Source organism: Schistocerca piceifrons, chromosome 2 (genome assembly GCF_021461385.2).
Source record: "Schistocerca piceifrons isolate TAMUIC-IGC-003096 chromosome 2, iqSchPice1.1, whole genome shotgun sequence".
Lineage (NCBI taxonomy): Eukaryota > Metazoa > Arthropoda > Insecta > Orthoptera > Acrididae > Schistocerca > Schistocerca piceifrons.
In genome coordinates this window covers 330,643,073-330,657,509 of record NC_060139.1, presented here as the reverse complement: position 1 = coordinate 330,657,509, position 14,437 = coordinate 330,643,073, and the positions used below count along the sequence as shown (strand labels likewise).

Below are 14,437 nucleotides of genomic sequence, written 5' to 3'. Positions count from 1 at the left end.
TTTTATCCTCATGGTCTCTTCGCAAGATATACATAGGAGGGAGCAATATACTGCTTGACTCCTCGGAGAAGGTATGTTCTCGAAACTTCAACAAAAGCCCGTACCGAGCTACTGAGCGTCTCTCCTACAAAGTCTTCCACTGGAGTTTATCTATCATCTCTGTAATGCTTTCGCGATTACTAAACGATCCTGTAACGAAATGCGCTGCTCTCCATTTGATCTTCTCTATCTCTTCTATCAACCCTATCTGGTACGGATCCCACACTGCTGAGCAATATTCAAGCAGTGGGCAAACAAGTGTGCTGTAACCTCCTTCCTTTGTTTTCGGATTGCATTTCCTTAGGATTCTTCCAATGAATCTCAGTCTGGCATCTGCTTTACCGATGATCAACTTTATATGATCTTTATTTATTTATTTATTGTTCCGTGGGACCACATTTAGGAGAAGTCTCCATGGTCATGGAACGAGTCAATACATGAAATTATAACACGATTGTAGAAACAGATAAAATGAAATGTAAGAAACATATTCAGGCGACTAGTTTAAATAAAGAAAATCAAGAATGTAACACTGGAATTTGCTTAATTTTTTATCTCTTCCAGGAGCTCCTCGACAGAATAAAAGGAGTGAGCCATGAGGAAACTCTTCAGTTTAGACTTAAAAGTGTTTGGGCTACTGCTAAGATTTTTGAGTTCCTGTGGTAGCTTATTGAAAATGGATGCAGCAGAATACTGCACTCCCTTCTGCACAAGAGTCAAGGAAGTGCATTCCACATGCAGATTTGATTTCTGCCTAGTATTTACTGAGTGAAAGCTGCTAACTCTTGGGAATAAGCTAATACTGCTAACAACAAACGACATTAAAGAAAATACATACTGTGAGGGCAATCTCAAAATTCCCAGACCATTGAATAGGGGTCGACAAGAGGTTTTCGAACTTACACCATACATAGTTCGAACAGCCCATTTTTGAGCCAAAAATACCCTTTTTGAATCAGAAGAATTACCCCAAAAAATAATACCATATGACATAAGCATATGAAAATATGCGAAGTATACTACTTTTCGTGTTGAAATGTCACTTATTTCAGATACTGTTCTAATGGTAAATAAAGCGGCATTTAGTTTCTGAACAAGATCCTGAACATGGGCTTTCCACAACAGCTTACTATCTATCCGTACGCCTAGGAACTTGAACTGTTCCGTCTCGCTTATAACATGCCCATTCTGTCTGATTAAAATGTCAGTTCTTGTTGAATTGTGGGTTAGAAACTGTAAAAACTGAGTCTTACTGTGATTTAGCATCTAATTATTTTCCACAAGCCATGAACTTATATCATGAACTACATTATTTGATAATGTTTCAATATTACACACAAGATCCTTCACTACCAAGGTGGTGTCATCAGCAAACAGAAATATTTTTGAATCACCTGTAATACTAGAAGGCATATCATTTACATAAATAAGAAACAGCAGTGGCCCCAGCACCGACCCTTGGGGAACGCCCCATTTAACAGTGCCTCATTGAGACTGAACATCATTACCACTCTCAATATTGCGGAGGATTACCTTCTGCTTTCTGTTCTTAAAGTAAGAGGCGAACCAATTGTAAGCTACTCCCCTTACTCCATAATGTTCCAACTTCTGCAGTAATATTTTGTGGTCAACACAGTCAAAAGCCTTCGTTAAATCAAAGAAAACATCTAACGTTCGCAACCTTTTATTTAATCCGTCCAAAACCTCACAGAGAAAAGAGACTATAGCATTTTCAGTTGTTAAGCCATTTCTAAAACCAAACTGTACATTTGACAGCAAATTATGTGAATTTAAATGCTGCAGTAACCTTGTATATACAACCCTCTCGATAACTTTAGCAAACACCGATGGCATAGAAATAGGTCTATAATTGTCAACATTATCCCTGTCTCCCTTTTTATAAAGTGGCTTCACTACCGAGTACTTTAATTGGTCAGGAAACTGACCACTCCTAAAGGAAAAGTTACAGATATGGCTAAGTACTGAGCTAACATACGTGGAACAATACTTCAGTATTCTGCTAGATACCCCGTCATATCCATGAGAGTTCTTGGTCTTTAGTGATTTAATTATTAACTCAATCTCCCTCTTGTCAGTATCATGGAGGAGCATTTCAGGTAACAGTCTCGGAACACTTTTTTCTAAGAGCGCTATATGATTCCCTGTTGGGACTAGGTTTCTATTTAGTTCACCTGCTATATTCAGAAAGTGATTATTAAGTACTGTACATATGTGCGACTTATCAGTAACACGGACATCCCCACTACGCACTGATTCTATATTCTCGACCTGTCTCTGCAGACCAGCCACTTCCTTTACGACTGACCATATGGTTTTAATTTTATCCTGAGACTTAGCTATTCTATCTGCATACCACATAATTTTTGCCTTCCTAATAACTTTTTTAAGCACCTTACAATACTGTTTGTAATGGACTGCTGCATTTAGATTTTGACTGTTTCTAACGTTTTGATATAATTACCACTTTGTTCTACAAGATATTCTTATCCCTTTAGTCAGCTACCCAGGCTGCCTGTTTGTGCTAGTACCCTGTTTTGAACGTTCTAACGGAAAGCAACTTTCAATGAGCACGAGAAAAGTCTTGAGGAAAGCATTATATTTATCGTCTACTGTATCAGCACTATAAACATCTTGCCACTCTTGTTCCTTGATAAGGTTTACAAAATTCTGTACAGCAACTGTATCAGCTTTCCTAAAAAGTTGATAACTATATTTAACATGTGTTGCAGCACAAAAATCTTTTAGAGTTAAAATTTGTGCATCATGATCTGAAAGGCCATTCACCTTTTTGCTAACAGAATGCCCTTCTAATAATGACGAATGAACAAAATATTGTCTATGGTTGTTCTACTGTTCCCTTGCACTCTCGTTGGAAAGAATACGGTTTGCATGAGATTATATGACTTAAGGAGGTCTACCAGCATCCTTTTCCTTGCACAATCACTTACACAATTAATATTGAAGTCACCACATATAACTAACTTTTTGTATTTCCTATAAAGTGAACCAAGAACCTCCTCTAGCTTTAGCAAAAATGTTGTGAAATCGGAGTCTGGGGATCTATAAATAACAACAGTTAGAAGTTTTGCTCCACTAAATTTAACCACACCTGCACAACATTCAAACACCTTTTCAGTGCAGTACTTTGAAACATCAATTGACTCAAATGGGATACCGTTTTTCACATACATGGCTACTCCCCCACACCGCAAAGAGCTCCTAGAAAAGCTGCCAGCCAACCTGTATCCTGGTAACGGAAGCCTCTGAATTATCTCCTAGATAATTTATGGAATTAACTGCTTCCAGTTGCTGACCTGCTATATTGTAGCTAAATGATCAAGGATCTTTCTTTCTATGTATTCGCAGCACATTACACTTGTCTACATATGTTATGAGAAGAACTATTCAGTACTGACCATATGAAAACAGGTATTGATGTTAGGTTTGTGGGTCGCAACAGCTATTGATAAATAGAAGCATGTATCAAAGGACTGAGACTGGCACTTAATATAAAACTATATACTGATGTTTCTCCGCTAAGGACTGGAATACTACTGTACAAATTCGGATCACTCTCCACTAAGGTTAAGCTGTCAACAACTCAAGAGATTAGTTTGAATACCACAGTGTATGATCCCATTGGAGACAGCTGAACCACACAGCCCCAATAAAACTCGCAAAATATGCAGACACGTACGAAAAGATTAATTTATCAGTACCCAAAACAGAGAGCTGTTATTCACTCCTTCACAGAAACATGCAAAGAAACGTCTAAACTGAACGCCGTATGCAAACTAGGTGGCGGCTGCTCGATGGGCTACGACTAGATTACTAGTGCATTGCCAACAACTGCAAAGAATGCAAGACTGGCTCTGAACTTCATAAAAGTTGTGTGTACAGACTGTACAGTACAGTGTATTAATGAAGTATTGTTTGCCAAAGAACCAGTTGTAGTAACATGAGCTTCGATAAGTCGTATTTTGGAAATAATACTTTGGTATTAGGCGCGCTATGGAAGCTTAACCTGACAGTGTGCTGTGCCTGCAGGAGGATATAACGGGTGTAAGAGCTGTCTTTCAGTGGCGAAACATGCTACACCACATAAAGTCTACGTCTAAGTTAAGCATTTAAGTTTCACGACACGTGAGTGTGAGGGATTTTGGAACTTCGTGAATTCTCATTCAAATATGACTAAAGGTTTTGTGATTTTTATATTAATTAAGGAAGAGCTGATTTGACACAGCGGAGTGACATGTTTGTGGTCAGAGTTGCCGCTCAAGACGCGAAATGTCGCGCAAGATGGAAGCTAATGTTTAAACAAGAGGACGTTGCTAAAAAGCAGGACAACACTGAATAGAAAGAGAAATTACAATTTACATATACGATATTCAAATTTTCTTGAAGATGAAGCATTACTAGTAGGCTAGATACACATATTTTATTCAAATTTTATTGAAGCTTAAATATTAAAACTAGATAAAATTATTAATTTATTTAAAACAAGTTCAAAATGTGTCCTATGTTGCTTGGTATTTTGTGGGAGACTACGGACGATTTGGATCTGCTTCGAGTCCAGTGTCATAATCATTATGTCACCTTGCTTAGTTGGAAACCATATGACGGCTTTCACTGGAGCAGCCAAAATATAAAAATTCTCCAAAGCGGTCCGGTCGCTCGTTCATATGTCTTCGCTGTATGACTGGAGCGTCGCCTGCGCAAATATAATTCTCTTGGCCAGTTTTACTAAATTATGGTGGCTCCCTATCCATCTTTTGTTCGAGGATTCGATATTTCTTTTCCGCAAGCCGATCTTCGAGTCGAACTGGATTCTGTTTGGCTGTGGTGCGTCCCAGCAGCGGGCGAGGCCAACAGGCTAGTGAAGGTCGCTGTAAATCCTAGCGCCGTTTATCTCCCTCAGCCGCCGCACCTTCCAGTCGGACATCTCAGCTCGCACAGTGCCAGGCCAACAGCAGCGGACGTGAACTCCCAGTCCACTGCGTACAAAAAGGACAAGGTACGTAGAAATCTGTAAGCTGATGGGTACAGATGAGACGGCGCACTTGTTCAATGAATGGATGTTGCATTTCTGTCTTAGCATAAGCAAATCATTTGTCGACCGTGGGTGCTATAACGTATAGTTAGTGAAGTATTACTTGCGTACGATCGTGAATTTTGTCTAGAGCAGTGGTTCCCAATAGGTGGTCCGCGGACGCCCAGGGGTCCGCGAGCTATGCCGGAGGGGTCCGCAAGATGCTATTAGAATAAAAATTATATATTAAATATATTTCGTATGATAACAGATTTTTTGTTTTGGCCGCTTCCTGAATGAGCAGAGCTTTAGCGAACGCTAACTTTTGCGTCTAGCATCTTCCTAGAGCCAACTGACACTAGCACACTCTAGCGCAAAACTAGAATTGGATAGAGGAAAATACACTCCTGGAAATTGAAATAAGAACACCGTGAATTCATTGTCCCAGGAAGGGGAAACTTTATTGACACATTCCTGGGGTCAGATACATCACATGATCACACTGACAGAACCACAGGCACATAGACACAAGCAACAGAGCATGCACAATGTCGGCACTAGTACAGTGTATATCCACCTTTCGCAGCAATGCAGGCTGCTATTCTCCCATGGAGACGATCGTAGAGATGCTGGATGTAGTCCTGTGGAACGGCTTGCCATGCCATTTCCACCTGGCGCCTCAGTTGGACCAGCGTTCGTGCTGGACGTGCAGACCGCGTGAGACGACGCTTCATCCAGTCCCAAACATGCTCAATGGGGGACAGATCCGGAGATCTTGCTGGCCAGGGTAGTTGACTTACACCTTCTAGAGCACGTTGGGTGGCACGGGATACATGCGGACGTGCATTGTCCTGTTGGAACAGCAAGTTCCCTTGCCGGTCTAGGAATGGTAGAACGATGGGTTCGATGACGGTTTGGATGTACCGTGCACTATTCAGTGTCCCCTCGACGATCACCAGTGGTGTACGGCCAATGTAGGAGATCGCTCCCCACACCATGATGCCGGGTGTTGGCCCTGTGTGCCTCGGTCGTATGCAGTCCTGATTGTGGCGCTCACCTGCACGGCGCCAAACACGCATACGACCATCATTGGCACCAAGGCAGAAGCGACTCTCATCGCTGAAGACAACACGTCTCCATTCGTCCCTCCATTCACGCCTGTCGCGACACCACTGGAGGCGGGCTGCACGATGTTGGGGCGTGAGCGGAAGACGGCCTAACGGTGTGCGGGACCGTAGCCCAGCTTCATGGAGACGGTTGCGAATGGTCCTCGCCGATACCCCAGGAGCAACAGTGTCCCTAATTTGCTGGGAAGTGGCGGTGCGGTCCCCTACGGCACTGCGTAGGATCCTACGGTCTTGGCGTGCATCCGTGCGTCGCTGCGGTCCGGTCCCAGGTCGACGGGCACGTGCACCTTCCGCCGACCACTGGCGACAACATCGATGTACTGTGGAGACCTCACGCCCCACGTGTTGAGCAATTCGGCGGTACGTCCACCCGGCCTCCCGCATGGCCACTATACGCCCTCGCTCAAAGTCCGTCAACTGCACATACGGTTCACGTCCACGTTGTCGCGGCATGCTACCAGTTTTAAAGACTGCGATGGAGCTCCGTATGCCACGGCAAACTGGCTGACACTGACGGCGGCGGTGCACAAATGCTGCGCAGCTAGCGCCATTCGACGGCCAACACCGCGGTTCCTGGTGTGTCCGCTGTGCCGTGCGTGTGATCATTGCTTGTACAGCCCTCTCGCAGTGTCCGGAGCAAGTATGGTGGGTCTGACACACCGGTGTCTATGTGTTCTTTTTTCCATTTCCAGGAGTGTAGTTCTGCTGTATGCCGTTAGACTGCACGCGCTGCCTCTTTGCAGCTCACAACTGATAGTCACTTTACACAGAAACTGGCATTTCAGACGACAATCGGCCATTGTTAATTTATTGCCAGTGCTTTCACAGACCGTGTTGTTTACCTATTCAATATTCTGTATTAAAACAGTAGTGTTTGTAAGCGTTGGTTCTCGCGGAAGCTACAGTTCGCGTAATTAAAAAGGGACCGTTCGTTAAAAAGTGGTTCGTTAAAACGAGAAAGGCCTACAGATGAAGAGGAAGATAATGCATTTGATGTCACTAAGTTTTAATTTTTTACTGTCATTTTGAGTTCATACTCAATTTTTAGTTTTCTAAGGAGTTTGTTATACTAAACACCCAGATTTGAAGACAAAGATTTTGAGCAATAATCAAAAATTTAATAATAACAATGATGGCTAAATTGAAAAAGTTTTAAGCTCAATATTTTTTCACTAATAAATATGCCAATGTTTTTTCTAAGTACCAAAAGTAGAAAACGTATAAAAAGACTCTTAATTTGGCTTTTTTAGGTACTTGATACTGTGATATGACAAGGTACCAATCATGCTCGATGAAGGGGCCCTCGACAAAACTTTGTTGGGAACCCCTGGTCTAGAGTAAAGTGACAGGCCGACAGCTTCCACCCATCCGAGCAACACATTGCAGTCAGGTTACTGCTAGAAGCCTAGAACTTCCAGCGGCCAGGTAGAATCGAAACCTACATAAAATACATCTAAAAATCGTCGACTAAAGAGTTCACAATAATAGAATACCTACGTAAAATGCAAGTCCCCTGGCCATAATGAAATGCCTTGGGACTGTAAAGAATCTACAGAGACAACATCTGAAGGGTTTTATCGCGTTGGGAAAGTTTATAGTGAAGTTCGTATATAATTGTAATACGGCAACCAGAAGGAACAACTTCCACGCACCCTAAGGTGGTTTGCAGAGAATAGATGTAGATGTACATCGAGGAATCCGCACCCGTGATTGCCACAAAATCGTGTGAGAAAGAGCGAGAATACCTACTTGTGCCCATGTAAAAACGTAGGTTAAACCTGAACCTGAGAATTCTTTTCGACTTTTTTGTTTGGTTGAAATTAGGACAGGTATCGAAAGCCAGGAACCTTAAAGTCCTATGCAAAATACGGGCCGGACCTTATCGACAGCGTCACTATAGAGATGGGGATGATAATGTTATAGCAATTGTGGTTGTGAAAGTTAATTAGTCAATCAGGAAACTAGGAGCGTGTTTCTGCTAGAAACAACAGATAAGCAGTTTGTAGGCATCTCACTTAGACAGCGAATTGACATCACTTATACTGGTGTAGAGGAAATATGGACAAAGCTTAAACAGATTGTAAACCTTGTCTCGTGAACTATGTGCCTAGTACGTGAATTAAGGGCGGAAAAAACCCATCATGGTTTCAAAAATGGCTCTGAGCACTATGGGACGTAACGTCTAAGGTCATCAGTCCCCTAGAACTTAGAACTACTTAAACCTAACTAACCTAAGGACATCACACACACCCATGCATCATGGTTTAACAACGAAATTCGGGAAATGCTGAGGAAACAAAGACTTGCACTCTTGGTTCAAAGGAGAAACCGAAGATGACGACAAGCAAAGGTTAGTGGAGATACTTGCATTTGGCAGAGAACCTGAGAAAATTCTGGTCCTATGTAACACCACTAAGCGGGTCTAAGGCTCCCATCCAGTCAGTCATTGACCATTCTGTTGTGGTTTTTGGAGGCAGCAAAACAAAAACCGAAATTTTAAATTTCGCGTTTAAGAAATCACTCACGCAGGTGAATCGTATAATCACACAGTTATTTGACCATCGAACAGACTCCCGTATGGATGACATAGTAATAAGCATCCGTGGTGTAGAGAAACATATAAGTCGCCAAGTCAGGATGGAATACGAGTTCGGTTTTACAAAAAGTACCCTGCGGCATTGGTCCTTTACTTAACTTGCATTTATCGTAAAACTCTCGCCCAGCTCAAAGTCCCAAGCGACTGGAAGAAAGCGCAAGTGACTCTTGCATATTAGAAGGGTAAAAGAACAGACCCTCAAAATTACAGGCCAATATCACTAACGTCGGTTTGCTGCAGAATCTTTGAACTTATTCTCAGTTTGAATATAATAGATTTTCTTGAACAGAAAAGCTTATGTCCACGAATCAGCTCCGTTTTACAGAGCTCGCTCGTGTGATACTCAGCATACCCTTTTCTTACAGGATATACTGCGAACCACAGATGAAGGGCAACAGGCAGATTCCATATTTCTAGATTTCCGGCTGGCATTTGACACAGTGCCCCACTCCAGACTCTTAGCAACGGTGCAAGCGTATGTGAGTGACTCGGAGATTTCTTAAGCATAGAACCCAGTATGTTGTCCTCGAAGACGAGTGTTCATCAGAGACAAGGGTATCGCCAGGAGTGCCCCAGGAAATGTCATAGGAACGCAGCTATTTTGTAGATACAGGGTGTCGCACTCAAACCTCCCTGATTTCAAGGACCCAGGAGAGAAAAACCACAGTAGATACGACAGTGAAAAATGCACCACATTGTAGAGCATCTCAAAGAATTTGTACTCCCACGTCAGAAGTGCAAAGTATCGTCGCCAGGATGTAGTATGCTCGCATGAAGTGAAAATGGCGACTCCACAGCAGTGCGCACAAGGAGTAGTATGGTTTGCAGAAACAAAATCGCCATTACTGTGCAAAGAAATTATCGTCGTGTGTATGAATGTGTTCACTTGATGTGAAAACAATTAAGGAATGGTATAGGAAATTTCTGGCAACAGGAAGTGTCCTGAAACATTCTGGCAATGCACGTTACTGAGTTTCAGAAGAGACAGTGGAGGACATCAGACAAACGTTTCTCAGAAGCCCACATAAGTCAATTCGTCAAGCATCTAGGCAACGTGGTGTACCTCAATCAACTTTGCATCGAGTAGTTCACCAGCGTCTTCGTACGTGTGCTTACAACATGCAAATTCTGCAATATCTGACGCCGAACGACAAACCACACTGACAACAATTTGCTGCAGCATATTGATATGGATGCCAGCTTCCTGGAAAGATGTTCATTCTCAGATGAGGCAACCTTTCATCTACCAGGAAGGGTTAATAGGCATAGTGTTCGGATTTGGGGTTCGCAAAATCTGCACGTTGTCATTGAACATGTTCACGATAGCCCTAAACGAAATGCCTGTTGTGGCCAAAAGCACGACAGAGTTGTTGGACCATTCTTCTTTGTGGAACAAACAGTGAATGGGTCAGTGTATCTGGACACGTACTAGCAGTTTGTGTACCCTCAGATACAAGACTTGCAACCCAACATCATGTTTCAACAAGATGGAGCTCCGCCACATTGGTCAACGGCTGTTCGCATGTTTCTGTATAGGAAATTTTCCAACCATTGGATCGGACGCGGAGGACCCATTGCCTGGCCACCACGTTCACCTGACATTACACCGCTTGATTTCTTCATGTGGAGATTCGTAAAGGACCGCATGTATGTGACCAAAGTGGACAATATTCCTACATTGTGATATCGTATCACTAATGTGATTGCAACAACAACAGAGGAAATGTTACAAAGAACTTGGCAAGAAATTGAATATAGGCTCGATATTCTTCGTGCTGCAAATGGTCCACATGTAGAGGTGTACTGATGATAAATAAATAAATTCTTTGAGGTGGTCTACAATGTGGTGCATTTTTCATTGTCACATCTACTGTGGTTTTTTTCCCTGGGTCTTTGAAATTGGGGAGGTTTGAGGTGGGACACCCTATATATAAATGATCTGGCGGACAAGGTGAACAGGAATCTATGACTGTTTGCTGAAGATGCTATAGTGTGCAAGAAGGTGTCAAAGTTGAGTGACTGTAGGAGGATACAATATGCCGTAGACAAAATTTCTAGTTGGTGTGATGAATGGTAGCACTCACTAAATGCAGAAAAGTGTATGTTAAAGAGGATGAACAGGAAAAACAAATCTGTAATGTTTGGATACAGCATTAGTAGTATCCTGCTTGACACAGTTACGTCGTTTAAATATCTGGGCGTAATGCTGCAAAGCGATATGAAGTGGAACGAGCATGTGAGGATTGTGGGAGGAAAGCCCATGATCGACTTCGGTTTATTGCGAGAATTTTGGGAAAGTGTGGTTCACCTGTAAAGGAGGCCGCATGTAGGACGCTAGTGCGACCTACTGTCGAGTACTGCTCGAGTATTTGGGATCGGTACCAGGTCGGATTGAAGAAAGACATCGAAGCAATTCAGAGGCAGGCTTCTAGATTTGTTACCATTAGTTTCGAACAACACATAAGTGTTACTGAGGTGCTACAGGAACACATATGGGAATCCTTGGAGGGATGGCGACGTTCTCTACGAGAAACGCTATTGAGAAAATTTAGAGAACTGGCATTTGAAACTGACTGCACAACGATTCTACTGCCACCAACATACATTTCGCTTAAGGACAACAAAGATAAGATATGAAAACTGGGTCTCATGCGGAGGCATACAGACAGGGTAACCTCCGCCACCCACCACACGGTGGCTTGTGGAGTATGTATGTAGATATAGACATAGATGTAAGATAATTATTATGTATGAGTAAATTAATTGTTATTTATCAGATGATATTATTATTATTATTATTAGCGAATGTCCCCATGGGAGAACGATAAGCAGGTGATTAACATTTCTTAATGTTCTTCTTATTTTCCCAGTATTTCTTCATTGCCTCCCCAAAGGCCTTCTTCCTTTCTTCGGTCCACTTTGGTCGGAAAGGTTTAGATTCCGTCTCTGGAGTAAACTTCCACTTGTCGATTTTTCTTCTGAATGTATCCCGGTCTGATGTGTTTGTTATGTCAATTTTTGCCTTTTTCAAATCCTTCTTAACTTCAGTTACCCAGGGTATTGTTGCCTTAAGTGATGTCATATAGTCCAATAGACGTTTAGTTAACCTGTTTCCAGGTAATCTGTCTATATGTCCATAAAACTTCATCCGCCTCTTCCTGATATCTGCCTCGATGTTTGATATTTTTTCGGTTGTCTCGGTAGTCTGCAGCCTGTATCCATCTTGTGTGTATCGTGGTCCTAGGATTTTTCTAATAATTTTTCTCTCTACTTTCTTAATTTCGTGTAAATCTAATTTTCTATTCAAGGAGAGTGTTTCACTTGCATATGTGACTGTTGGTTTGATGACTGTGTTGTAGTGTCTGATTTTAGTGCCTTTTGATAGACATTTCTTGTTATATATATTTTGAATAAGTCCGAATGCTTTCTTGATTTTCTGTAATCGGTTTTTTTGTGCTATTTTCTCAAGTCCTGTTGGTTCAATAACTTCACCGAGATACTTAAAGTGCTTGACTCTAGTTATTTCACCATACTTTGTTTTTAGTTTCGAAATATCTAATTTTGAGCAGATGAATTCTGTCTTCTCAAAGGAGATTTGCAGGCCAACCTTCTCAGCACATTCTTTAAGTGTCTCAATTTGTTTTACTGCTGTTTCTTCACTGTCAGTTATAATTGCCAAGTCATCTGCAAACGCTAAATAAGGGATGTTCAATTTTCCTTTACCTCTTCCTAGTTCAATTGGCTTCCAAAAGCTTTGTTTCCTTAGTGTTACTTCCCACTCTTTCATAACTTTGTCCAAAACTATATTGAATAATAGTGGTGAGATCCCATCTCCTTGTCTTACTCCTGTTTTAATTGAGAATGGTTCCGAAATTTCCCCTCTGAATTTAATTTTTGATTTGGTTTCTGTTAGTGTTTGTTCAATTAGTTTTCGGGTTTTAGTGTCTAGGCCTCGTTCTTCGAGAATGTGACATAGAGACTGTCTGTCTATGGAATCGTATGCCTTTTTGAAATCAACGAATGTGCAGATTATTGGTTTTGACCTGATTGCTTTAATCTTTAAAATAGTTTTAAGGTTGAATATCTGTTCCGGGCATGATCTATTAGGACGAAAGCCTGCTTGGTAGTCTGAAATTGTATGTTCTAGTTGTTCTTGTGCCCTCTTTAGGAGACATGCAGATAGAATTTTGTAGGTAACTGGTAAAAGTGAAATGCCTCTGTAGTTGTTTACGTCTGATCTCTCTCCCTTTTTGTGCAATGGGTGAATTAGTGCACACTTCCACTCCTCTGGGATATTTTCTGTCTGCCAAATTTCTTGGATGATGCTAGTGATCTCTTTTAACGAATTTGGACCAAGGTTTTTCAGTAGTTCAGCTACAATTCCATCTTCTCCCGATGATTTATTATTTTTGAGTTTTCTAATGTGACTATAAATTTCTTCTTGAGATGGTGGTAGTGAAGTCTCATTCGTGTGTTCTGGTTGTAATCTGGGGAATCTTGTACTTGGTTGTGGGCAATTTAGGAGTTGTGAGAAATATTTAGCTAGTTCTTGGCAATTTTCTTTGTTAGTTAGTGCCAATTTTCCATTCTGTTTCCGGAAGCAGAGATTTTGTGGAGTGTATCCTTTGATTTGATTTGCGAATATTTTATAAAAATCTTGAGTGTTGTGGTTCTTAAAGTTTTCTTCAATTGTGTTTAGCTGTTCATTAAGGTATTTTCTTTTAGTTTGTCTAAGTATTTTAGCTGTTTGTTTTCTCACTTTGAAAAATGTTTGTTGTGTGGTTTCTGATTTGTCACAATTGTAATTTAAAAAGGCTTGTTGTCTCTCTTCTAATGCGTTATCACAATTCGAATTCCACCATGGATGCTTGGATATTTTCTTTAACGGAATCAAATCTCTTGCTTTCTGTATAATTTTCGTTCGGAAATCTTTCCAGTTGTTTGTTGGTTGTTTATCCCATGCTTCTGTAATTTCTGATTCCTTGATATTTTTCAAGTCAAATTTGGGAATTAGTGGTGATTTCCTTTGGCGTTTCCTTTTTGGAGTGAATTTAATTTTAACTCTGGTAAGGTAGTGGTCAGAATCTATATTTGCCCCTCTGCGGACTTGAACGTCGTGTATTTCTTTCTGGAAGTCATAGGAGATCGCAACATGGTCTATTTGAAATTCACCAAGCTGAAGGTTTGGTGATCTCCATGTTTTTTGTTTCTTGGGGTCTTTTCGAAGTGATGTTGTCACGATTTTTAGGTTGTTTTGCTGACATAACTCGATGAGTCTCATGCCGTTCTTGTTTGTGAATTTGTGTGCAGGGTAATTACCGACTGTTTTTTTATATTTCCTCTCTTTGCCAATTTGCGCGTTGAAATCCCCTAGAAGAATTTTTACATCCTCCTCTGGAATTTTGGACATTTCAGTTTCGAGTTTTTCCCAAAATTTTTCTGTCTTCTCCGGTTCTTTTTTGTTGGCAATGTTGGTAGGTGCATGAACATTAATAAATGTATATATTTTGTTGGTGTGCTTGATTCGCATGGTCATTAGTCTGTTACTGATTTGATTCATGTCTATAACAGAGTCAAGGGTGTCCTTATTTACAATAAAAGCCATGCCAAATATTGCTCAGTAAA

At 41.3% G+C, this 14,437-nt stretch overlaps 1 protein-coding gene across 1 annotated transcript in view; it reads left to right on the top strand.

The window, feature by feature from the left end:
* The first annotated feature begins 4,977 nt into the window (after positions 1-4,977).
* LOC124776591 (probable imidazolonepropionase) overlaps positions 4,978-14,437 on the top strand; it is a 182,962-nt gene continuing 173,502 nt past the window's right edge. The window contains exon 1 of the mRNA XM_047251649.1: positions 4,978-5,074. The gene's annotated coding sequence lies outside the window, so the exon portion shown is untranslated. The remainder of the gene's footprint in view (positions 5,075-14,437) is intronic.